Here is a 27,706-nt window from a genome sequence, read left to right on the forward strand (position 1 = left end):
GTCCAGGAGGTAGTACTGAATTGCCTCCTATGTTATTACTCTTTCCCTGCCACCACAATCAGGGAAACACAAAAATTCAGAGCCTCCGTCATCTTATGTTATTAAGTGTCCATGATAAATTGATTTCCTCTGGTGTCCTATGTTAGACACATATCCTGAGAAATAAAAGTAAACCTCTGGTATTTTAATCTACTAATATTTGGGGGTTGCCTGTTAATGCGGCACACCCTGACCTGTTCTGACTGATCCAGTAAACTAAACTGTGTGGGGCTCTATTATTTCTAAATTGTCAGTGTAAATACTTTTAGGAGAGAAAATATTCTTATCCTTTAGGAAATATTCTGCTGTAATTTTGATTGACTGACAGTAGGCAAATGTTACTATATACCTAAGTGCCTAATAGTAGAACCAAAACACAGACATTGACAAGTTACTACTATATCAGTAATTTAATGTTAAATATTTCCTTATTTACTATTGGTAATACTATATTATTACTTCCCTTTCTTCCTGCTGTTTAATAAAATTGGCATTTGTTAATAAATAATTAAAATGGACTCTTCAGATGAAACTGTCAGACACATAGTCTCTAGAGAATAGAATGTTAAGCACTATATCAGAAGTAACAATTATAAAATAAATATGAAGAAATAAAAATGGAAGAAAGTAATGTAGATACCCCACATAAGTTATTATTTCTAAAGCTCATAAAAGAGAAAATCCTGCAGAATTCATAATTTCAAAGTTTATTGTATAAAGATTTTACTGAAGTTTTACTTTTAAGACAGTTGAATTTATTAATCTGTATGCTTTTTAAAAGAAAGAAACGCTACGCTAACTTGAGGACTACACATATTTCAAAGGTTTTGAATTTAAGCAAAAACGTTTATTGGAAAATAAATATTCCTTTTTATTTGGATGGAAATGAGAAATAATTATCTGTAAAACCAACGAAGTCGAAGAAGATTGACACAGCCTGAAGCTTCCCCTATTTAATACTGTCTATATTTTAAGCCCTTGTTGATGGTTATTTTTCCAACAGTCCATTAATATCCTAGAAAAGAATTTCAAATAGATTTTGTGATTCAGGCCTACGTTTCAAAAATGGACTATTTAATGGAGAAATGAAGTGTTTAAAGATTACTATGTGAACTATGTACTATTTGTCCTTCAGATTATTGAATGTTAAAAGTTTTCATTTAGAGGTACACTCTGGTATTCACAAGAAGGCGTTTTTTTTCTGTTTGAGTACTAGTTAAATTATATAACTTTATTCAAATGGAAAGATAAGCCAGACAACTCTGATGGATTTTTTTTCTTTTTTGGCCGCGCTGCTCCTTATGCGGGATCTTAGTCCCCCGACTAGGGATCGAACCCTTGCCCCATGCAGTGGAAGTGCGGAGTCCTAACAACTGGACCGCCAGGGATGTCCCTCTGATGGATTTTTATTCCTCCTCTTTTACATACCACAGAACTAACATTCATCCATGGGTGCGTTCAATTATTCTTTCATTTATTCATTCAAAAAGTAAGAATTGACTACGTGCTACATGACAAATGATATACCAGGTACGGGTGATACGGAAATCCAAAATGCAGTTCTTGCCCTAAAGGAACTCACTATGTGGGGAGTCTAAATATCAAACAGCAAATATCCAGGTAGATGAGAACAGGGGCTCTGGAGTCATACGGACATGACAGGTTTCCAATCCCTCTCTGATTTGTCAATTACTAGTTATGTGACTTTGGGGAAAAATTTCCTTGTCAATGAAATGTGGATCACATTATAGTCTGTTTGGATTAAATTAGATCATATAAATATATATACACATATATATGTGTATCTATATATGATCAATTAGATCATATATGATCACATAGATGTATGAATTATTACACACTTGAATTTGATATATGGTAGTTATTCTGGTGATTTGTTTTTAGTAGTGAGAACTGCTACAAAGAAAGGCTGATGAGGGGCACTTTATTTAGCCTGAAGCTGTGGGAATGGGGTTGGCAAGGTGCATACAGATACCAACAGCTGGACCAAAGCTTGAAACACAAGCAGAATTGAGATAGCTAAGCTGTGGAGAGAAGTCAGAGGGTATGACATATGCAGAGGTACAGAAAAGGGAACCCAGGGAGAGTTTAAGGAGCTGCGAGTGTTTAGTAAGAGGGTGTTCTTGGGAAATTAGTGGGAGATGAGGCTGGAGAAACGGAAAGGAATTTGTATTTCATTCTGAGTGATTTATAATTTATCCTGAAGATGGCAGCCATTCAATCAACAATTATAAAATAATCAGATGTGTAATCATTGCTTTATACTTCTAGCAGAGTCAAGCCCTCTTAGTGGTTCAGAGGTGTTGACATGAATTAGAACACAACTTACACTTCAATATCACAGAGTGTATACACACATACAAAGTCTATATATAAGTAAGTGAGACATTGAGAATATACTTTCCACTTTAGAAAATAGTAGGAGAGTTTATAATATAAGTAAAATCTATGATATTTACTCAGCATATATTTATTGAGGATTACTCTGTGACAGGTACTATGCTAGAGTCTTCAGTGAAGGACACAAAAGTCTGTTTCCTTCTTTAAAGGAGATTACATTCTGGGTGGGTGAAATAGATAAAAGAGTAATAAGCGTTTCAAGTTATGTGTGCTCTCATAGAAGCTTATGAAAGGCATAAATAGCATGGAGACTAGAGTGACCAGAATCCCTTAGGCGGGACCAGGGTCAGGAAGGCCAGCAAGGAGGCTGCTGCAGTGGCTCAAGTTAGATTGTGATGGTTTGAACCATACGGCTGCAGTGTTGATGTGGACAAGGTATATTCAGAGGCGGAGCTGATGATCCGCTGCATGTGAAAGCAGAAGGACTCCAGGGTTAGCTGTAGGATCCTTGTGTGGGTAACTGGAAACCAGTATTCAAAAGCAAAAGAATGAAGTATGTTAAACAGTTTAGATTTAGAAGTCACTTGGTGTCATACCCACAACTGACCCATCCTTTTTTACCATTCCATCTTATCCTAGCTAGGCTTTGCCCTGGAAATCTGTTGTTATGTGTGGTCTCAAGACCACACTTCCTACAACTGATAATAATATACGAGGTGATTCAAATCTTTGCTCCTTAACTTTTCTTTGTGGTCTATAAAATGTCCTTACTATGAGAGTCCGTATTTTCAGTAAAACAAAATATCGGGTTTGTCTGTGAAAATGGTGTCACACACATGGGAACCTACTATAAAGAAAGCCAAGTACTTTGGGAGTTGAAGCATAGAGTATGAGAGTCCTGAGAAGTTGTTCTCTCACAAATTCAGATGTGCCTTAAATGGACCTGCTCCCCTGCAGGTTTAGTGGCACCATCTGCCATCAGAGTTACCTTCTTGCTGCTGAACCATCACTTTGGTGACTTCTTTTTTCATGCGGAAAGTTTATTCCACTCAAAGACAAACGGGCAATGATATCTCTTCCCAACTGGGGGCGTATGAAAACTCAGTGTGAACAGCTGTTGGAACAATTGTGGGTGAAAATTTTGCTCTATAGAAAACCACCTTGAGAAGCAGACATGGTCACACCGCTTTCAGGACTAAAGCCCATCTGCTGGGCTGGCTGAGTGCCTGCTCACTTGTTGGTCAGACTTTAGGACATATCACGTCTCCGTCAGCAAGTTCCGGTTTCTCTCCTGCCACACCACTGCCCCCTGGGTGTTGGGTGCTCCTTTGTCTCAGACAAGCTGTCCATGGTTTCATCGGATATAAATCCCTCTTCTCACCAGCTCATCAAAAAAAAAAGAAAACGTCACAATTTCTTGGAAGGTGTATATTGAAGGACAGAGTATATTGTCTGTTATTGGCTTGTATTTTTTCTGTTTATTCTCTTCCCTCCAAAGATGAGAGAAGGTCAGCACAGCATGCCAGGATCACATGTTTGAATCACTGCATGTTATGCTCCTTTGGTTTTCATAAAGAATAGCTTCCTTATGGAGTTCCCTTCTGCACACATACAAAAAAATCAAAGTACAGTTTAGGAGTCTGAAAGCAAGTTTTCTGATTTTAATTTCTTTTATTTTCTTACTATTTAAAAATTTTTCATTTCCTTGTTCCTTTATTTTTCTTCCTTACTTTTCATCCTTTTTTTGACTTTCCGCTTTACTTTTCGCATAACATTAGGATTCCAGTTTTCTTTTCCCCTGACCTTTTTTAATTTCCCCTCCAGTTTACTATTCCCCTGACCTTTTTTAGTTTCCCCTCAAGTCTTAAATCTCCCCAGCGTATTCCTCTAATTATTTCCTTCTTTCTTCACTCAGTTTTCCAGTTTGCCTGTCACTGATCCTGTGCATCTTCCAGAAGATTGAATTCTTCACATTCCTGGCCCTTTTGCAAGCTGTCTCATTTCAGTTGCCCACTTCCTTCTAATTCCGAGACGAACTATGGGATAACGTCGCATAACTCTCCTCTTCTACTGTTCTGATTAGCTGCGTTCCATTTGACACTCAGACAGCAGAAAGAAGAGGGCTCAAAGGGAATATAACTCTAAACAAGGAGATTTCTCTGCAGGACACAGAAACACATCAATGTCCTTTACATAAACCTGTGTGGCTGAGAGGCTGGCCTAGGTAAATTACTGTCACTTGGGGACGATGAACAATCACAGGAACCTCAGGCCAGAGATGTTCACGTTTACGAGATTATAACATGCAAGATGAAATGTGACTCTAGGGTGAACATATACTCAACACTGTTCTTCTCCCCTTCTGTTTAGCTGTGCCTCTTTTTCTTCCAGTCCACAACCAGGATGGCAAAAGCAAGAGAAGGGGGAAAATTCTGGGGGACGGTGAATGTAAAAATGGAACAAAATGTGTCAGCTGTGCCCAAGCTCCAGACACCTGACCACCCTGGCTTCACAGAAATCAATGAAGATTGGGTACTTGTGTTTTATTGTTGTTGTTTTTTTTTTTTTTTTTTTTTTTTTTGCGGTACGCGGGCCTCTCCCGTTGCAGAGCACAGGCTCCAGACACACAGGCTCAGCGGCCATAGCTCACAGGCCCAACCGCTTCTTCGCGGCATGTGGGATCCTCCCGGACCGGGGCACGAACCCGCGTCCCCTGCATCGGCAGGCGGACTCTCAACCACTGCGCCACCAGGGAAGCCCTATTGTTGTTTTTTAATCAAATAAATAGTAGCAAATTATATATTGTATTCATTGTTTCAATAAATGTTTATTAAGTGGATCCACCTGTGACAGGTAATGTTCTAGCCACTGGGAAAGGCTGAACAAAATGTTAGTGTATATGTGTCAGAAAATGAAACGAAAGTTATATCCCTGTTTAACCAACATATTAAGTTTAATAAATCCCTTAGTCACCAAATACTGAAAATGTTATTGTGTTTAAAACTAATTAAGCCCTACTAAGAATAAAAATACTTAATCTGTAAAATCATTTTTAAAGTGAGATATAATAACATATAACAATTGGGTAAGTTTAAAGCATACAATATGTTGATTCAATATATTTACATATTGTAATACGATTATTGCCGTACCTTTTAGCTAACTCTCTATCACGTCACATAATTATCATTTTGTTTTTGCTGTGAAAACATTTGAGCCAGTCTCACAGCAGTTTTGAAGTTTATGATGTAGTACTGTTGACTGTAATCATTACTTTGTGCATTAGATTTCCACAACTTCTCCACCTGTTGCCGTTTCACAACTCCCCAACTCCCCCATGTCCCAGCACCTGTTAGCCACCGTTCTGCTCTCTGTTTCTACAAGTTCAGCTCTTTTAGATTCCACATGTAATATAATACAATCTTCGTCTCCGTCTGGCTTATCTCACTGAGCATAACGCCCTCATGTTCCATCCATGTTGTTGCAAACGGCAAGATTCCCTTCTGTTTTATGGCTGAGTAGTATTCTGTGTGTGTGCGTTTGATGGACGCTAAGTGTGTTTCCGTATCCTGGCTACAGTGAATAATGCGGTGATAAACATGGGGATGCAGAAATCTCTCTGAGAGACTGCTTTCAGTTCCTTTGGATATATACCCCCAAATAGGATTGCTGATCATATGGTAGCTGTATTAAAAATAGTTAATATTCCTGAGGGCTAACTATTGGTGCTATGCTCAGAATAATACAACGAGGTAGGCTGCTATTTCAAATAACGTATTGAAGGAAACGAACTCAGGAATGTAAGTGCTTGCTCACAGCTTATAAGTGGAAGAGCTTGGCTTGAGAATGTTCTACTTCGGGATCGTGGGGGAAACCTGTATAAGTGTGTGTGTGTGCGTGCGCATGTGTGTCTCTCTCTCTCTCTCTCTCTCTCTCTCTCTCTCTCTATATATATATATACATATATATATATGTATATATATATACCCATATATATTTTTAAACCTAGCTTCAGTCACTCTTGGTACAGAAAAATCTTTGTGGAAATGGTGAATATTAAAGTTCAGTTTATATCATTGGTATTATAATGTGGACAACCATTGTCTGCTGATTACTTGCTGCAAAATGTTGGCTGCTTTAATACTTAGCTTGGGAATTGCTGCAGAGATCTTTCTTGCCATTTCCAGTGCTCTTTCTGCAAAAACGTGCTACATCACCTCTCCCATAAGCATTCTATGTCTTGCAGCAAAGTCAGGAGCATTTTAAACATATCTGAGTGAGAAGAAGAATTTCTTTAAGAAGACCTGAACTGAGAGCTAGTTGAGACAGAAATCTGAACTCTATGGTAATTCTCATAAAATTGCATTAAGTGCTATATTCTGAGATATTCTACCTCTTTTTTCAGAGTCTGCTGGTATAATTTCTTCTTCTCCATTCCCATTCACACTGCCCCATATCTAGCAATGAACTAAGAGCTTCGTCTTGTTTAAAAACAATCACCACCATCTATTACCAAAGCAAAATCTGTTAAAACTTTCCAAGATTTCTGGATTACCATAGGACTTAAGATATGTTAAACGCTCAAATTTGATGTCATATATTAACATTCTGCCATTTGGCATTATTTGACTTTATTTTATTGACAGTGAGCATACCAACTAGCTCAAAGGAAAAAAATTTAGATGTCATCACTATTTTGGTCTACATGATACAAAATATTTTGTCCTTTGTGAAGGCACTTAGAGGAGAGAGTTTTGCAGTATTAATTCTCTTCACAAGCGTCATTTAGCTTATTTTGAATTTAATTTTAAATTAGTACAGGTGGTTTATATTTATTTTCATCAAATCTTGTTGTCCTGAATACTTGGAGTTATACTCTACTTATTTGGTCCTTATCATATATACTCAAATGCAAGTAAATAACATGAAGAGAGAACTGTGTGGAGGATAGTGGGTTACGTTTGGAGTCACAGAATGTTCTGGCAGGACTATTGGGGAGGGTATAAGATATAGCATGGTGATCTACAAGACCCAATCTGCATATAACATTTCATTGATCCTTTGTTCATAACAAAGTCATGTAATTTTTACATCAACTCTTTTGGAGAACAAGGTAAAACACAAATATGTAGTTATTAAATTATGTCAATTTACATAAAAACCCAAACTTCCATATTTTTGAAGTTAGTGTCAAGCAGAGAACCCAGGTCTAAATATGTTTCCAGATTGAGAACAGCAACACCTCACTGGAACTCATAGCATAACTCTCTTTATATAAACTGCACTGGATTTAATACAAAACAACATCCTTCTGCCTCTATTATAGAGATCTTGAAAAAATTTTACATATAATCAGACACATGGTACATAAATGTTCTTTAATATAATTATATACATATATATGTGCAATATATGATAATATATATGCGTATGTGTGCAGTAGATGCGAACTTATGTTATTTTCATGTCTGTCTTCATGTTGCTGTAAATTTATTGGTCTTTACTAAATTCTAAAAGTTATAGCTGTAAAAGCTATTTTCATAATATTTGTACTTGTGAAGTATGTAAAATTTAATATATGATCTCTGCAGAGATGTAATGATTTAAATTATATCACTGTAGCCTTCAAATAAAGTAAAACTCTCAAATAGTGCTTTTGAAATGCATGGCCCCTATCCCTTCAAACTTAATTGTACGGCATTTTCTGTACATTTGGTAAGTTAGGGAAAGAAACTATTTGGTGTGCTCTAATATATACCATACAAAATAAGGCTACCCTCATATTTTTAGGCTCAAAAATGTTGGACATTTTTGCTTGTAAAAAGAACAAAACTAGTTTGAGAGAAAGGGTCACTTTGAGAATGCGAGGTCATTAAGAAGCCCATCATAAAAGGCTGAGTGATGGATGGTACTGTGTTACGTAGGTGACAAGGGTGGAGGTTGACAACATGAAGATGAGAAGAGGTAAGATCAAGGCAAGAGGTAACCTTGTTTATTTGGGACGTAAAACTGGAAGCTGTCTAAACAACTGATAGATAAATCAACATGAAGACGTCCTTCCCAAGAAAATAAAAGTTAGAACAAGGGGTTTTTATGAGAGGAAATGCCAACGGTCCTTCCAGATAATAAAACCTTCTGTTAAGTTTCACTCCATTCAGTTTAGACTAATTACAGAATTTAAGGATGTGAGATGCTGTCATTCTGAATTTCTTCTGAAAACACAGACGTATGTGTTAAAAAATGAAAAAAAACTTTCTAAAAGCATTCTATCAGTGTTGAATACACATTAAACAAGTCAGTCAGCAAAACAATTTTCATCTTTCTTGTATGTGTTTTTATATGGCTAAAGCTCGGTTTCTGAGAATGTATTATACACACACACTTATATCTAAGGTTTCTAGACAAAGCACATTCTTAAAAAAATTCATAAAATAACTATTTTCTAAAAGAAATAGGGAGAGCCATGATATTCGCTGTTGAAAACCTTTAAAGTAAAAATCAACTCTACCTGTTGAGTTTTCTAGGTCTAAGAAACTCAAAGCAAAATGTTATCCTAAGAAGTATTCTTCCAACATCTTCATGAGGGAGTAAAATATTATATTTAATCTATGCATAAGCTCACTAAGTTACACAATTAGTTTGTAAAATGTATCAACACCTGGACTAATACTGTGGAGAATGCTTCACTCACCCACTAAACCGTTTGTTTTAAATGTGTGTTAGTCTCAGAGAAGCGTTGGGGGTGGGTGCCCATGAAATTTTGACTGTATTTTCTCTAGGAAAATGCAACTTGCATGGTATTAATGAATAGCTTGTGTATGCTTCTTAACAATCAGTACAAAAATGGTGTATTTTAGGTGCACAACATAATGATTCGACATTTGTATATATTGTGAAATGATCACCTAATTAAGTCTACCTAACATTCATCACCATACGTAGTTACAAGTTTAAAAAATCTTTAAGATCTACTATCTTAGCAACTTTCAAACATACAATACACCTAAAACTAATGTAACGTTATACGTCAATTATATCAAAAAAATGTTTTGAATGGTGTATTTTTTCCTACGAGGTTTTATCTCAGGTCTTGTCTATTTGTTTTATTTGTTATAAGCAGGAAAGACTGGTCGAGTTCGATATCCGTTGGAAACCTGGATAACAGAAGCCAATTGCTCAAGAAATGCTACTTTAAGACAAGCCTGGTCTGCTTTAGTAAAGAGCTGGTAACCAGGTGGAAAGCAGTCTGTGAAGGAGTCCAGTTAGAGCACTCATGTCGTCCCTTCCACAATGCTTCCGTAGTTGGAGCAGAGTGTGGCACTGAGGGAATGTGTCAGCTTTGTGTGTCAACTCCTGAGCTTGAAAGCAGGCAAATTAGTCTTTGGGAGCCTCAATATTTTCCACCGTTAAATGGGGAACAGTGAATATCTTCTGTGTGGCTTGTTTTAAACGGATTAAATGAGACAAAGGATGCACAGTGCTTGGCACAGCGGCTGTGCTTGGGAACTCATAGCGAACATCGTTACCTTTTTAACGTGGATCCTTCAAGATAAAGCGGAGGCTTGATTTTTCGTTGTATATCTCAGCCTGTCTTTGTAATCATGGAGGCTAAGCATCTTCATAAAATACCAACTATTCCCAGAACTTAAGTCATAAAATTTGGATTTCTTTCACGTAAGATTCCTTCATGTAGCCAAGCATGCAAGCGAAAAGTACTTTGATGGCTTTTTTTCAATGTAATTCCTCACATGTAGATATCAGATAGATTCACAACCGTAGTATGTTAATGATCAGTTTCAAGATGCCCTAGGACCACAATAAATGACCTCTGATGTCCATACCATTCTGTGACTCATTGTTCATAACCAAAGGACTTCCCTGACATTTATCTACTCTGTTAAACCACCCATATCTGTGCAAAAAGAAAAAAAAGGGGCATTAGCAGGTATATTTGAAACTAATCTGAACAAGGCCATTCAAACGTTATGACCCAAAGCGTATCGGAAGACTCAGTTATTCGATTACGGAGAAACCAGCCTATTATCGCACATTAATTAAGTGTAAAATATGAACTGTCTCCATGTATCTGTATCCTGACACTGCGAGTGATATTAGATGAAGTATTATTATATGCTTTAACAATGTAATATATTTAAGGGTGGCATAAATGTCTTTTGACTACCTTTTATTCTGACAGGCACTGCCAGGTAATTGCATTCGGTGGTTTATGAACTATAATCACCTGACCCTTTAACCTTCCACTCAGGTGTGCAGCGGGAGCGTCCATAAGGAGAAAATGCACCAGGCTTGCAGGGAGGCTGGCGAGCGTACAACCTCCGTCACAGCCGTCTGTTAAAGAGAGGCGAAAGGCCACTGTGCAGGAGAGGAACCCCATCAGATGGTTATAGGCTTTGAGTTCTTAAAGTTCTGTGATCCTTTGAATTCATTGTTAAAAGTACAAATAACTCTGGGAGAGCTTACACCTTAATCCATTAATAGAACACAACCGGAGTCGGCACTTGCACACCAGGCTGATGGGAATGTGAACTGCCAGAGAGAGTGGGGCATTACTGGAGAAAAGGGAAAGCAAGACCAAATACTCCTACTTCACTTCTTCAGTTTGTTTCAGTTGAAATGTTTCCAGTTCTACCCCTCTGAGACTATAGCAAAGGAAATAATTCTTCTTCCTCAGAAACTTAAGTTGAATGAAAATAATGTCAACCTTGTGATATTATAAAAACTACAGCTGATTTTAAATATATCTTGAATATTGGAAAGTATTACAGAATCATGACACACAGAGGTGTTTGTGGATAAGCCAACCTAAATTTGACTAGGATCACATCCTGCTGAAGTCCTTGGGATTAATGTTAACCATTTGAAAATAATAACATCTCTTACAGAAATGTCTTTAGAAAAGTGAGAAACATTTTAAAGTAAAAACAGCGGACTACTTCTCCATCTGGTAATGGCAAGGAAAATCAAAGGCTAATGTCACAGAAGCATAAAACAAATGCCAGTTTAAAGGACAAAATATAGCGATGGCAGGATCCTGCTGGCTCATATGGGGAGGAAGGAAGTGATGCCTGGAAGAGACTGTCTGAGATTGTAGAGTGAAACTGAGGCTTTCAGAGGGCACATGCTTCCTCGACCTTGAATAAAGAAAGAGTTGCTATGACTGTAAGCCTGTTTAGTGTAATTTATATAAATTCTGTATCTTCAATGATCATCATGGTCATAACAGAACTTCAAGATGGAAAATTGAGTTTACACGTGCTTTGGCATGGTCCTTTATAGTGACACCTTGAAAATGTGCCTTAAGTCTGTCTCCAAGATGTGCAGGGAAAGGAGGAAGCTGGGGTAATGTGGATATGGCAATCTAGGACCTACCCCCAAGTTAGAAACCACTGAACTCCAGAGTCTACTAAAGACTAGGGACCGCTTAACAATGATCTAGAGAACTTGTTAAGAAGAAGAATTCTTATTTGACTAGTCTAATAAGGGATCAAGTAATCTCTTTATTTGAAAAGCTCCCCAGAAGGCTCTGGTGTACAGAGAACTATTAACTGGTCTTTTCAGAAACGACTGGCCAGAGTCAGCTTTAGTTGCAGTTAGGTTCCTGCAGTTCTCTGGCTGGTTGTCCAGACTTACAACAGGTGACTCTGGTTGTCCCTTGCACCTGCGTAATGCAGAAGGGGCTGAAAAGCACAAATTTGAAGAACCCCCCCAAATTTGCCCAGCACCCCATCTATTAAAAACAGCAGAAGACATCTCCCTGATTCAAAATCTTCCATTTCCTAGTCCTTGAAGAGGTAGGAAAATCAAGTCCATGGTTACTAGCTTTTTGTAATTTGTTCCTGTATTGGAACAAATCCTCTGCTCCTACTTATGGCTGCATAAAATTCACTGGTTATGAAAAGAAAGAAAAGAGGAAAGGAACAGGTTTTCATCATCAGGAAAGGTGAGAAATGGGCAACAGTGAAGTCACTGGTCTGTAGAAATTCTGAAATCATGCTAAAGAAATGTCAGAAGGAGCCCTTATGTTGGGAGAGTGAAGCATGTTTTTATTGTCTTGACTGTAATTCTGGTTCTAGAAGGGCCCCTCCTTCTACCTTCTACCTTTTCTCCATGGCTCTTGGCCATTCCTTCTGATTGTTTATTCCTTTTTTATTACCCTCCTTGGACAATAAAATATCCTCACCTGGAAATGAGACTGGGATGCTACGTCCACTTTGGATGCTAAGCAGCTTTCTCAGCTGGCTCTCCCCAGCCTCCCAGAAAGTTAGGGACCAAGAGTCACTTTAATTCTTGTATGTATTTGTGTTTGTGTATGCCCACGCGCATGGGCAGTACATTCTCTTAAAACCTTAATAGTTTTTCAAATGTTTGACTTAGCTAGTTACTTATGCCAATAGCCACGTTCAGAATTCTTTCTAGACACATTTCTTAGATTTACAATATTTCTTTGCTTCCTGCCTTATGCTTTCTTTTTCTCAACTTAATTACAGGCCTTCGGCCAATCGGGCTGAGGTGGGCGATCCACACCTTTAATCTCTTTTCCCTTGAGCTATTTTATCCAACTGAAAGGATTTCCTGTGTGCTACCTCAATGCATTCAAGGGGTTTTAATAACGGGAATAAACAGCTTTAGCCTTGATTTGATCTTCGCTTCAAGGCTAAATTTTAATTAGCCTTTGTTGCTCAAAGGCATTTTTTCCCACCCCTACAAGTCCCTGAATTTGTAGACTCTATTTTTGTTTTGTCACAGCCTTCCAATGAGCTTTATTAATGGTCATGGGACTATTAAGAGTTTTTACATGGCTGGGAAGCAGGCTTAGCTTCTACGTTAGTGGAACTATGGCTTTATCCCTTGTGGAAGGCTTGTGTGCCCAAGGTTGTATGTAGGGGCAGGAAGCAAATATTTTGTAAATTCCTTTGCAGAATAATTTTGTACAGAATACCACAACAGAGAAATCTTTAAAGGGGTCATGATGCTAGCAGAAGCTGTGCAGACAAGGAAAGCAAGTCTCTATCTGTGATATGCATCCATTCCCATGAGGACAAATTGCTGCACCTCATGGTGGAAAGGAACCGAAGTAATCAACCTGCCACCGGATGGCTGGAGAGTAACTGACCTCTCCTGATCACTCCGAAATTGGTGCTCTGCTGGAGGCTCTATGTTGACCTCTGCTGTTGGTAGGAAGGGCACTAAATATCAGGTATTTACAGTACAGTTGCTATATCTATATCAGTCATGAAAGAGGGGAGCCTGTTTATAGCCTGCATTGAGTATCACTGTTCTGGCTAGAGAGAGAGGTTACCTAATATCTAGAAAATGAGTTTCTCTTGGTCATCTGAATGTTGAGAGCATCCTCTGCAGTAGATGCTTCTTGTGGGCGCTCATATACCACACAGACATCTATATACTATGTGTCCATTCCAAGAGACACAATCCACAACACCCCTTCAAAAGATCACCTTGTCACCAACCTTTTATTCTTTTCAACTGGCCAAATCATTATACAATGTTCATTATATGGTATAAATTCATACCTCAAATTATTTCTCTACAGAACAATGTGGACAACCAGATATATGTCCATAATTATTACTACTGGGAAAATTTCATTTCACAGCCATCTATCAGGAACACTTTTGAATGGCCTAGAACACATCACATCCACTTCTACCCAACCACAACTTATCATGCAGATCAACAATGACAACAAAAAAACTATGCCTGAACTTTTTCCTCTTTGGATAACTAGTTGCACTGGTCATGAGGAATTTCCCACTAAGTCACAGATGGGAGCTGAGGAAAAGACCACAAAGCAGCAAGAGTGGGTGTGGGACACTTGTTCATGTAATTTTCTCATATTTTCTGGACCTGCTTAGGACTGTCTCATACAGAGCATTTATTCCCATCAAGGAACGGAATACCGATGCTTGTGCTCAGCCTTGTGATTTGCTGGATCGAATAATACCCAGTAAGCAGCCTAGAAGGCTACTGCTTGAGCTAAATCACTGACAAAGAATTCAGCATGGTGGGCAGAAATCTACCAGGACTGCCGTATTCATATACTACACAGACACCTATACACTATGTGCCCATTCCAAGAAACACAACCCAACACCTCTTCAAAACATCACCTTGTCACCAACCTTATTCTTTTCACAGCCTTTCACCCACTTCCTAGAATTGAGCCAGTTCGTGGATCCAGAGCCCACTGATAAAGGGGCTCTGGGGATACACTGTCTCCTTTTGAAGAGGGCTCCCACAACACACCTCAAATGTATGCTCTAAATTTGCTTCTACACCTTCCCTAAGGGGATAACAGACATTTACCAGAGTAACTGTGAACTAGGAAACAGTACATACACAGATATTCCAGGAGTTTCTCGACACTGGCTTTGAGTTTACATTAATCCCTGATGACTCAATGCATCACCAAGATCCATCTGTTGTAAGGACTGGGGTACACACTGGTGACTTTGGAAGTCAGGGAGCAAGTGTAGTTTGGGGCAGAAGCAACACACGGTGGGTTCTGTGAGTCCATGGAAACATCATATGGTGCTTTTCCGGTTTCTGAATGTAGAGTCAGAAGAGATATATTATACTTAGCACCTGGCAGAATTCCCATATTGTCTCCTTATCAGAAGAGGAAGGGTTATCTTGAAGCAAGAAACAATGGAAGCTTTTATGACTCCAGGGCTGAAGGGAGAAGTGCAGGAATTATTCTCTCAGAGTCTTTAACAAAAACTAGAACCACGCAGTAGGGGCCAGAGGTAGGCAGGGAACAAAGCACAGAGGGAGCAGCCATTCCCACACTCCAGTCTCCTGCAGGGGTGCCTCCCACTGGGTGTGCCAACCGGAGGTAGCCAGTAGTGCAGCCTGGTTCATGCCACCTACAGGGCTTAGCCTCCCTGGGCACAGAAGAAAGTAAAGAGTGATAGAAAATGGAAGGGTTGCACTTCCCTGCTGGTGCAGTGGTTAAGAATCCGCCTGCCAATGCAGGAGACACGGGTCTGAGCCCTGGTCCAGGAAGATCCCACATGTTGCGGAGCAACTAAGCCCGTGCACCACAACTACTGAGCCTGCGCTCTAGAGCCCGTCAGCCACACCTACTGAGACTGCGTGCCACAAATACTGAAGCCCGTGCACCTAGAGCCCGTGCTCAGCCACAAAGAGAAGCCACTGCAATGAGAAGCCCACGCACCACAACGAAGAGTAGCCTCCACTCGCCACAACTAGAGAAAGCCCACGAGCAGCAATGAAGACCCAACACAGCCAAAAATAAATAAATAAATAATTTAATTAATTTTAAAAAATGGAAGGGTTAAGCAAGAGAAAAAGAACAAGCAAAAGTTCCATAAGTATTTAATCCCTGCCTTTGAAGAAAAAAGCTAGAATGGTATTTTCCGGAAGAGGTGTTTCATTGGAGAAAGAAATCACACTAAATATACGCTGTTACTGTTGACAATTGATGTGGGATTTCCTGAGACAGAGAAAATGATTTATTTTTTAATGAACTTGACATTAATTAAATAGAAATAAATAAACCAAATTTGTATTATGTTAGGGATTATGTAGTTTGGGGTTAGAGTGTACAGAGGTATTCTTCGATCAAGCATTAGTTGAGTAGAGGGTTTTGGTTTTGTTTTGTTTTGTTTTTGCTATTAGAAATTTATTGAATTGAAAGCTATGGTACAACTTATGTCAGACATATGTGTAGCAATCTTCTTTGTAAATAGATTTATCCATTCATCAGGCCTGTGTACAGTGTGTGAGTGCCCGTGGATGTTAGTGTGAGTTTTATTTAATCATTCCTAAGTGAGGCAACTATTTTATTCTGAATTTTACACTATGATTTGTAGACTAAATTTTTAGAAAATGCCCTCCATCGCTCCACCTCTCATTTTTCCTGCTGACTTGCACTGTGAAGGTTTTAAGGCAATTTTAATTTATTTTAGACAGCTTGTAGAATAGAAGCCTGCCCACAATTCCATTTTGGCCCAAATTTTGATTTGAAAAATCTAGTGATACAGTGTAATTTTTTCTTGGATATAGTTTCTTTCTCTCCTTGGTTGGACTTAGTAACTTTGAAATTAAACTTTTGGTCTACTCTCTTATAAAACAAAATGTAATATCGTATGGAAAGATTCTTATTTTTTTCAAACAGAGGAACAATGTCTAATTTATTTAATTTGCTTATTTTTCTTATAGCTGAATATCCCTTCTCTCTTAAAGCGCTCCTTTATTTTCTGTTTCAGTTGTGCAACAACAAGCTTGGGACAATAAAATCCTTAAAATAAAGCCACAGTTCTCTTTATATTCACATCCCTTAACAGACTTTCTTACTTCAGTGTTCAGAGATATATAAGTTAAAAGGACTGGGGAATGTGATTTTTCAACACATAAAGTATAAGAACCAAATTGTTAATAAATACTTCTATATCTGTAAAACCACCTCAAAACTTTATTTTAGTATAAATCATATAGAGATAATCTTTACATTTTTGTGATTTACAAGGCAGGGGAAAGAGGCTCATGGTGATGCTCTGGTCAAATGTAACCTCTGGGATTCTATATCAAATTAAAAACAAATACGTTCCTAGACAGGAAAACTCTTAAACGTATGCTGTCATGGGAGCCCACATTCAAGATGTGTCTTGCGTGGAGACTGATTGGAATTAGAGCAGCAGTTACACTTTAGTCAAACTGTGGGCCCAGAGACGCCCAAATGATAAACCTGACAATGTCTACAGAACATTCTGTAGAAGTTCGGCACTTTACTATGAAGAATAGAGAAAACATTCCAGAGTTTTCCCTCGAGATTGACCAAAGATTCGTGGGGCAGTGAGGGAACTCAGCACGCCTTTACTTCTTAGTTAAAAACATATGGGGTAAGAATTTGGAGAAAAGCTTCTGGTGACAGAGAATGTAGCAAAATGAGAACTGCATCCGAACTCAGAAGACCCAGCATAAGGGAGGTCCTGCCCTTACCAGCTGTTACTCAGTCTCCAAGGCTTGTTTTCCTAGGTGTGCCCTCTGGAAAAGGAGACCTGTCTGGCAGTTTGCTTAGTTTTGGTTATGAAAGAAAATAATGAGGTCTTTCAGCGATGCATTATAAACTAAATACAGTATACAACACGTGCTGCATGTTTTTGCTCGTAAACTTCGAGAAGTAACAAAGGGTGGGATTTTCTGTGGGTAATGCTTAGCGTTTACAGACGGAGAGACAGAGATTCAAGAGACTGATTCCACTGCTTGGGGTCAAACAGGAGCAGGGGAAATTAAAAACTCAAGTTCCCGGGGAGATCAGCTTCCTATACAACTTAGGGAGAGATGGAAAGAAATCATAAAGATCAGATCAGAAATAAATGAAAAAGAAATGAAGGAAACGATAGCAAAGATCAATAAAACTAAAAGCTGGCTCTTGGAGAAGATAAACAAAATTTATAAACCATTAGCCAGACTCAACAAGAAAAAAAGGGAGAGGACTCAAATCAATAGAATTAGAAATGAAAAAGGAGAAGTAACAACTGACACTGCACAAATACAAAGGATCATGAGAGATTACTACAAGCAACTCTATGCCAATAAAATGGACAACCTGGAAGAAATGGATAAATTCTTAGAAATGCACAACCTGCTGAGACTGAACCAGGAAGAAATAGAAAATATGAACAGACCAATCACAAGGACTGAAATTGAAAGTGTGATTAAAAATCTTCCAACAAACAGAAGTCCAGGACCAGATGGCTTCACAGGTGAATTCTATCAAACATTTAGAGAAGAGCTAACACCTATCCATCACAAACTCTTCCAAAATATAGCAGAGGGAGGAACACTCCCAAACTCTTTCTACAAGGCCATCATCACCCTGATACCAAAACCAGACAAAGATGTCACAAAGAAAGAAAACTACAGGCCAATATCACTCATGTACATAGACACAAAAATACTCAACAAAATACTAGCAAACAGAATCCAACAGCACATTAAAAGGATCATACACCATGATCAAGTGGAGTTTATCCCAGGAATGCAAGGATTCTTCAATATACGCAAATCAATCAATGTGATACACCATATTAACAAATTGAAGGAGAAAAACCATATGGTCATCTCAATAGATGCAGAGAAAACTTTCGACAAAATTCAACACCCATTTATGATAAAAACCCTCCAGAAAGCAGGCAAAGAGGGAACTTTCCTCAACATAATAAAGGCCATAGAAGACAAACCAACAGCCAACATCTCCTCAATGGTGAAAAACTGAAACCATTTCCACTAAGATCAGGAACAAGACAAGGTTGCCTACTCTCACCACTCTTATTCAACATAGTTTTGGAAGTTTTAGCCACAGCAATCAGAGAAGAAAAAGAAATAAAAGGAATTCAAATTGGAAAAGAAGAAGTAAAGCTGTCACTGTTTGCAGATGACATGATACTATACATAGAGAATCCTAAAGATGTCACCAGAAAACTACTAGAGCTAATCAATGAATCTGGTAAAGTAGCAGGATACAAAATTAATGCACAGAAATCTCTTGCATTCCTATATATTAATGATGAAAAATCTGAAAGTGAAATTAAGAAAACACTCCCATTTACCATTGCAACAAAAAGATTAAAATATTTAGGAATAAACCTACCTAAGGAGACAAAAGACCTGTATAGAGAAAACTATAAGACACTGATGAAAGAAATTAAAGATGATACAGATAGATGGAGAGATATACCATGTTCTTGGATTGGAAGAATCAACACTGTGAAAATGACTATACTACCCAAAGCAATCTACAGATGCAATGCAATCTCTATCATACGACCAATGGCATTTTTCACAGAACTAGAACAAAAAAATTCACAATTTGTATGGAAACACAAAAGACCTGGAATAGCCAAAGCAATCTTGAGAAAGAAAATTGGAGCTGGAGGAATCAGGCTCCCTGACTTCAGACTATACTACAAAGCTACAGTAATCAAGACAGTATGGTAGTGACACAAAAAGAGAAATGTAGACCAATAAACAGGATAGAAAGTCCAGAGATAAACCCATGCACAAATGGTCACCTTATGTTTGATAAAGGAGGCAAGAATATACAGTGGAGAAAAGAGCCTCTTCAGTAAGTGGTGCTGGGAAAACTGGACAGCTACATGTAAAAGAATGAAATTAGAACACTCCCTAACACCATACACAAAAATAAAACCAAAATGGATTTAAGACCTAAATGTAAGGTCAGACACTATAAAACTCTTAGAGGAAAACATAGGCAGAACACTCTATGACATAAATCACAGCAAGATCCTTTTTGACCCGCCTCCTAGAGAAATGGAAATAAAAACAAAAATAAACAAATGGGACCTAATGAAACTTAAGAGCTTTTGCACAGCGAAGTAAACCTTAAACAAGACGAAAAGACAACCCTCAGAATGGGAGAAAATATTTGTAAACAAAGCAACTGACAAAGGATTAATCTCCAAAATTTACAAGCAGCTCATGCAGCTCAATATCAAAAAAACAAACAACCCAATCCAAAAATGGGCGGAACACCTAAATAGACATTTCTCCAAGAAGATATACAGATTGCCAACAAACACATGAAAAATGTTGAACATCATTAATCATTAGAGAAATGCAAATCAAAATTACAATGAGGTATCATCTCACATCGGTCAGAATGGCCATCATCCAAAAATCTACAAGCAATAAATGCTGGAGAGGGTGTGGAGAAAAGGGAACCCTCTTGCACTGTTGGTGGGAATGTAAATTGATACAGCCACTATGGAGAACAGTATGGAGGTTCCTTAAAAAACTAAAAGTAGAACTACCATATGACCCAGCAATCTCACTACTGGGCATGTACCCTGAGAAAACCATAATTCAAAAAGAGTCATGTGCCAAAATGTTCATTGCAGCTCTGTTCACAATAGCCAGCACGTGGAAGCAACCTAAGTGTCCATCAACAGATGAATGGATGAAGAAGATGTGGCATATATATACAATGGAATATTACTCAGCCATAAAAAGAAATGAAATTGAGTTATTTGTAGTGAGGTGGATGGACCTAGAGTCTGTCATACAGAGTGAAGTAAGTCAGAAAGAGATAAACAAATACCATATGCTAACACATATATATGGAATCTAAAAAAAAAAATGCTCATGAAGAACCTAGGGGCAAGATGGGAATAAAGATGCAGACCTACTAGAGAATGGACTTGACGACATGGGGAGAGGGAAGGGTAAGCTGGGACGAAGTGTGAGAGTGGCATGGACATACATACACTACCAAACGTAAAATGGATAGCTAGTGGGAAGCAGCCGCATAGCACAGGGAGATCAGTTCGGTGCTTTGTGACCACCTAGGGGGGTGGGATAGGGAGGGTGGGAGGGAGACGCAAGAGGGAGGGGATATGGGGATATATGTATACGTATAGCTGATTCACTTTGTTATACAGCAGAAACTAACACACCATTGTAAAGCAATTATACTCCAATAAAGATGTTAAAAAAAAAAGTAAAAACCAAAACAAAACAAACTTAACGGAGATCCGAGAGGAGTGTAGGTCAGCATTTGTGAAAACGTGGTCTGTGGAAGAGCTGTCTCAGCATGTGTGTATATTTGTTAAAAATGCAGATTCAGGGCTTCACCGCAGACAGAGTGGGAGTCACTGGCAGTGACTGGTTTTGTCCAAACCCCCTCGGAATCACTGAAAATGGCTCGTTTCCAGAGGCCATTAGAGAGCAGCCAGAACACTGGCTCTGGTGTGACTGAATCACTGCATGTCCGTCTTGGTTTCTGGATCTTTAAAGGAAGGTTGAAGGTTGCTGCCACTGACCACTCCGTGATGTCACAGTGGTAAAAATGTGGCAATAACGAAATGACACGCAATAAAGACACAAGCGCTCCCTTGATCAATGCCCCCCACATGACAGCGAGTTCACTCAGCAGAAGGCAGAGGCATCCCTGTCTCTGCTCCTGCTACAGCCCAAGAGCAACAGCGACTGCGATGCCACCCCCTAAGCAGGAGCGAGGGATGCACTGCCTGCAGGGCACTTGTTATTGGATGAAGGAACCACCATGTTTTTAAAAAATCTTATTTATTTTCCAGAAAAAAAAACACTACACTCTTCCTAGGCCTTCTAAAAATTAGGCTTGCCCTTGCAACTGTGCCTATGACCAGGGTGCTGACCCTTTCAGGACCTCTGTCGCAAGCCTGTATTATTACCTCTCCCTGTACCACATGCCACAGTGCACAACAAATCAGTTTGATTGCGTAACTTTTCCCATCAAAGGGTTTTGCGGCAAATGGGAAAGGAAGAATGGAGAAGGGGGAAAAGCCACATACCAGTGGTGACATCAGCTTGGCTTTGCTGTCAGTAAGGACTCAATTCTTATTAAGGACCTGCTGGCTCTATGACCTCGGGAAAGCCACTTTATATTCCTGAATGTCAGTTTTCTTATTAGTTGAATCCGAGACAAAAGCACTGGGTTCAGGTGAGACTGAAATGAGAAAATGCATATAAACGTGCCTGGCACAAAGCAACTTATAAATAAACGTTTCCTTCCTTGCCGAAGACATCCGTCCTTTCCTGCCCTTCACCGCATCCCTCTTATTATTAGGTTCACTTAAATTTAACAAACTTTTATTTGATGCCAACGGTACAAAAACACCTAGGCACTAATATGTCTCTACTCTCCAACAACTGCTGAAGAATTTCACCTGGATCTCACGTAGGGACTCCATCATCAAGGTAATGATAACAGTCACAACTGAGTGAGACACTGTTAGCCTCTTACCTGCAGTTTTAGAAAAGATGCTTCTTCAAGGAAGGAATGATGGCGCTCATTTTACAGATGGAACCATGGTTCAGGGAGGTGAATGGGAGAACCGAGGCCACAGACCTCCTGCACTGGAGAGCTGCGTTTGAACTCAACTCTGTCTCCCTCTAAATGCACATTTCCAGTGGACCACACCAATGCCCAGGCTAAAACCAGACTGGAAACCTTCCTCCCTCAAACCTACTCCTTTCTATTTCCAGTTTCAGAGAAGAGAATCACAATCAACCCAGTCACCCAAAAGGAAATTGGGGAATTTTCCCTGGAACTGCCTGTTTCTTATTTCCTGCTTCTCATCATTAGCTAAGGTTTCTTCACTTTTATTCTTCAAATTTTAAAAATTTGCTCATCCTCAGACACATAAATTCTACCCTTGGAAGTTTAAGGTCTCATGATCTCAAACTTGGGTGGCAAAAATAAATCATTTCTCTTTGTCCAGTGAGAGCCCTCATGATTATCCATGTCAACACTTCTAGAATGATCTTTCTAACACCTAGACTTGAATTTGATCATGTCACTGTGTCCTGTGTGTCCACAGTCCTATGTCCATCCAAGCAGCCTCAGCTCCTGACATTTCCCTTTTATAACGTTTTTCAGCCTCATGTACCATATTCCATTCCTGACTGTTAATGACCCTGTTTTTTGAGCCTGACACGAACGCTCTTCCCTGTTCCCCTGGCAAATACTCACTCAAGTGCCACATCCTCTATGGACACTTTGTTAATCTCTCATTAGACCTGCGCACCCCTCCTCCCTGCCCCACTGTACGGGGTAGGGGTTTGCATCACAGGTGGCTTGTCAAATGTCCCCCCTCCTGGCATACTGTCCCTTCCCTGAAGTCAGGGATGGGGATGTTTTTTGCCTTTGATTTTTGACAGTCAGTTCAATGGGAGCAATTAGTACAGGCACTTAGTAGGTGTTCAGTGAAAGAATAACTACGGGAGTGACTAGTACACCGTTCTGTACTGGCATTGGGTAGGTGAGGGGCCAGCAGCTTCATGCAGGGCTTGTAATGCTCCAAGGATAAGACGAGGTCTCTGAAACAGACAGCCTGTCTACACGACTGAACAACAGGCCAAGTTTAATTGATGAATTAAGCCTTATCTTCCTCTTTTCCTCACTATTACTTTGCGGAAATGTGAGTTTATTTACCTGAATAAACCACATTTGCTTTGATTCTCCCTTTGTGACTGTGAAAATTGTAGATGGTCAGAGCTCTGAAAGGGAATGGAATATTTCTACAAATTCTTTTGTAGATAGATAGAAGACCTTGAGGATATTACCCTGAATGTTTTCCTCACAGAGCTCTGCCTGGAAAACGGAGGTGGATAGCTTACATACTTATTTAAAGGTTGCTCACCTCACTACTTCAATAAAAAAGGAAAATAAAATGGAATACTGGAGGGCTCTGTCAAATGGCAAAGAAAACGGCTGGTTTAGTTATGACGGTTTTCAGCTGAATGTAAAAGAAACCGACTGCAGGGGCTTAATCCAACAAAGGTTGGTTTTTCTCACATAAGAGAAGCCCTGGAGGGAGACAGGGAGGGCCAGTGAGGCAGTTCCATTAAGTCAGCAGTAACTCAGTTTCCCTTTTCTTCTTTCTGCATCATCATCATCATCGGGGGTTTGTTTCCATGGTAATAAGGTGTGTGCTTTACAGACAGGAAGGAGGCTCAACACCAAAGGAAACAGGTGTGTGGCTTCAAAGGAAACAAAGTGTGTGACTCCAAGGGAAACGAAGTGTGTGGCTTTCTTTCCCCCGCCTCCTTTTCTCTTCTTGGCCCCACCCACTAGACAGTCCTCTCATTGGCTAAATATATCACAGGGCCACACTGTGCAAGGAAAGCTGCAAGAAGCTTTGTGGGCCCTTGGCCTCTGAACAAATCATGTTTTTTATGGAGAAAGAAGGGAGACAGGAAATTGTCACAAATCTATTTTCCAGTTGGGCAACTAACAAGGAAGAGGGACACCTGACTCTGCTGTGAACTCGTGGCATGTCTGGGTGACAGGTAGGGACACTGGAAGAAGCATGTGACACCCTTTAGGCTGACTGTGCACAGGGCTGGCGTTTCAGGTGCCGGAAGTGCTACACAGTCCCTGGCAAATCCATCTACTCTGTGGCCCCCTCGCTGCAGGTCTGTTCAGGCTGCTATAGATTTTAGCCTGGATTAATGTCTATAAACTCTTACCTAGTCTTCAGTCTCTCTGCTCTGAGGTTTTTCCAACTCCAATACCTTCCCTATACTCCTCTGAGGATAAACATTCTAAAATGCACACTTACTGTGTCACTGCCTGAATCCCTCCTATAAAGTCAGCTTGTTAACTGGGCTCACAGCCGTTTTCATCCCCAGCTCTCCGCCACAGCCCCCTTTCTTAGGATGCCGCACCTTGCACTTTAGCAAATCTGGCCAGATTGCACAACTTTCAGACTCAGCGCCTTCTTAGATGTCTTTGTCTCTGGGCCTTCGGTCATGCACTTCCTTTGCTTGGGCCATTCTTCACCCCTCTCCACCTTTCTGAATAGTCCCAGAAAAGATATGACTTTCTGCAGGAAAACCTCTGCTTCCTGGGCTACATGATCTTTCCCTTCTACTGCACACACCACCATAGCATCCTTCCCTATACAAATAACTGCATCTTCCTCTAAAATAAAGATTTGTGAAATCAGAGAAACACATGTCCTTTTTCACAACTGCAATCCCATTTGGCTAGTACTGTGGCTAGCACACAATCATTACTCAAACCATATTTGCTTCATGAATCAGTAAACAAATACTAGTTTTCTTTTGTCCAATTTAGTCTCTATCAGGAAAAACTGGGGGAAGTAGTGGTAGGTGGGCCTTGGGAAAAGAGGTGACTATTTCTCCATTCATGCAACGATCACAAAATCCCTCTTTATTTTCTTGGCCAAAGTAAAGACTTATTGATGTTTTCCCCCATCACTTACATCCTCGTGGCTTCCCTTCTATGATTTTTGTTCACCACGGTCGACCTTGACATTTATTTACATCAACTTGATCTTTAAACAAAGTTTGGTGGAAATAGGGTGGGGATACTGAATGTGACTTCTCCTAGTTGCACGTACCCCACACACAGATACAGGTCTTCCAATGAATTTCCTGCCTCTGGCTAAGAAATTCACCACTACTCAGGGATTTTCCCTGGGAAAGGTCATATTTGTGTGGTCGTACCAGGTAATTTTATATAAAAGAAGAGTACTTTAATTACAGATATTTATGTTTCTGGAAGATGTGTTTATGTAAAATACTTATGCAAAGTTCCTTCTAAATAGAATTGTCCATTATTATTTATGAGCAACAAACTATCTTCTTTTAGGAACTTAGGCAAAACCTTCTCAGACTTGAAAAAGGGATTCCTTCTCTTAGGACATATTAGCTGAAACTTATTTATTCTTTTTAGAAAGACTACACTGTAAACAAAATTGTTTTTACTGTAAATTGTTTGGAGCTTATGGAAGAATGAAAGCAAAAAGATCTACAACAACAGAACCTCTTAGAAACAAGATTCATCCTAGGATTTTGAAATGAGTGAAGTAAAATAAGGAAACATTAGGATTCAACTCACAGCAATTGAAAGAAAGATGAGAGCGAGGACCAGAGTCACATTCAATATTTTTTCTTGGAAACAAATATTAGAAACCGAGTTGAAAAGTCTAAGAAAGGATGGGAATGGATGTAACGTACTGAACACACAGAACTATGGCTGTGCCTCACAAGAGCCAGAACCTCAAACTAAGAAGCCAACAGAGATTCAGGAACCTCTCTACAGCCAGGTAATCTCTTAACCCTGCTTCTTTTCTGAACATCAGACTGTGCATAGGGCCAGCCCTCAGCGGAGTCCTGGTTTCTTGCTGAGATTGTAGAACTGTCTCTTATAAGCTCTGTTTAGGTTCTAATGGGAGAGGATCCAGTTGGCTCAGTTTGGATCAGGTGTCCACCTCTGACCAAACACACCTCTCTTAGTCTGCTTGGGCTGCTAGAACAGAACGCCATGAACTGGGTGGTTTAAACAGTAGACGTTTGTTTCCCACAGGCCTGGAGGCTGGATCCAGCATGGTGGGGTTCTAGTCGATCTCCTCTTGGCTTGCAGATGGCCATCTCCTTGCTGTGTCCTCTCATGGTGGGGAGAGAGACCATCTCTCTTGTGTTTCTTCTCATAAGGGCACTAATCTCATTCATGAGGGCTCTACCGTCATGACCTAATCACCTCCCAAGGGCCCCACCTCCAAATTCCATCACACTGGGGATTGTGGCTTCCCCATATGAATTTGCAGGGGGATACAAACATTCAGTTCATAGCATAGCCTAAGCTTGGTGTTCCAAGTGACACGGTACACACACGGCTGCCGGGGCCACACTCGTCATGGTGGGGAAAGGGGACAAAGACCTTCTCAGAGAAAGGGGTTTGGGAGGCATGATAGGGCCTCCCTCACAAAATTTTGCTCATCACAGTGAAGACAGTATAATTTTTGGTTTGCCCCAGTCTGCCACCTCATTTGTAAGACTTTCCTATACTTCTCTCGGCCTAATGAATCATTTCCTTTACTTCCGTCACTTAGCAGGCAGCTTATTGTCTCTTCCAGCTAAATTTTAAGCTACTTTAAAAAGCAGAACCTTACATATGATAGGTACGTAGTTATTTGTTGGTAATGAAAAGAGGAAATGCAGCATCATCCAAATAGCACAGAAGTCTGAGTACGTGGATTTGGGCCCTGTTCTCAGTTCAGCTCTGTACCTAATTAGCAGGATGCACTGAGTTATTTCACCTCCTGTGCTTGGTTTTCTCATCTGCTTAATACACGGTATTACCAATGTCAGTGGATATCAGGTTTGCGTGCCCAGTACCCACGCCTTCTTCTTCTGATGAGAGCAGCGTCATTTCCATTACGACACAACTCCTCTCAGATGCTCAGTCACGTTTTTTGAGTGAGGCGTGATAGCCAAGCCTTGTTGCTCAGTATGTATCTCTTACGGCACAGGGATCTGTTCCAAGATCAATAAGGACCAACCCAAGCCAATAAAAGCTGATTGTGGGGTATCTGGTAAAACTACTGAAATGTACGAATAGCTCTCTTATTGCTATACTTGAAACGAAGAGGAGGAAACCTGGAATATCTGTGTTCCCAAACTGACAGAGCCTGCCTGAGTGAAGCCACAGCAGAAAAAAAGAGGTGAAATGGAAAGTTAATGATCTCTTAACACCCAAAGCCCACATTATCCAATCATTATCCAGCTACTCGAGTTTGCATCAATGCCCCCAACCCCCCAACACCACTTTGATTTTTTCACTTATCCCAGTTTGAGTTAGTTTGACATCAGTCATAGTGAAAAGAGTCTGGATTAAATGATGACAACAAATGCATTTCCTTCATATATTTTTGGAAGGATTGAAAATTGGTAGAGCCTTTTAAGAAATCCACAGCCTTTACTATGGTCATAC

The sequence above is a fragment of the Aethalodelphis obliquidens genome, unplaced genomic scaffold, assembly GCF_003676395.1.
Source record: "Aethalodelphis obliquidens isolate GAN/ISIS:26980383/991018 unplaced genomic scaffold, ASM367639v1 scaffold25, whole genome shotgun sequence".
In the NCBI taxonomy this organism is placed as follows: Eukaryota; Metazoa; Chordata; class Mammalia; order Artiodactyla; family Delphinidae; genus Aethalodelphis; species Aethalodelphis obliquidens.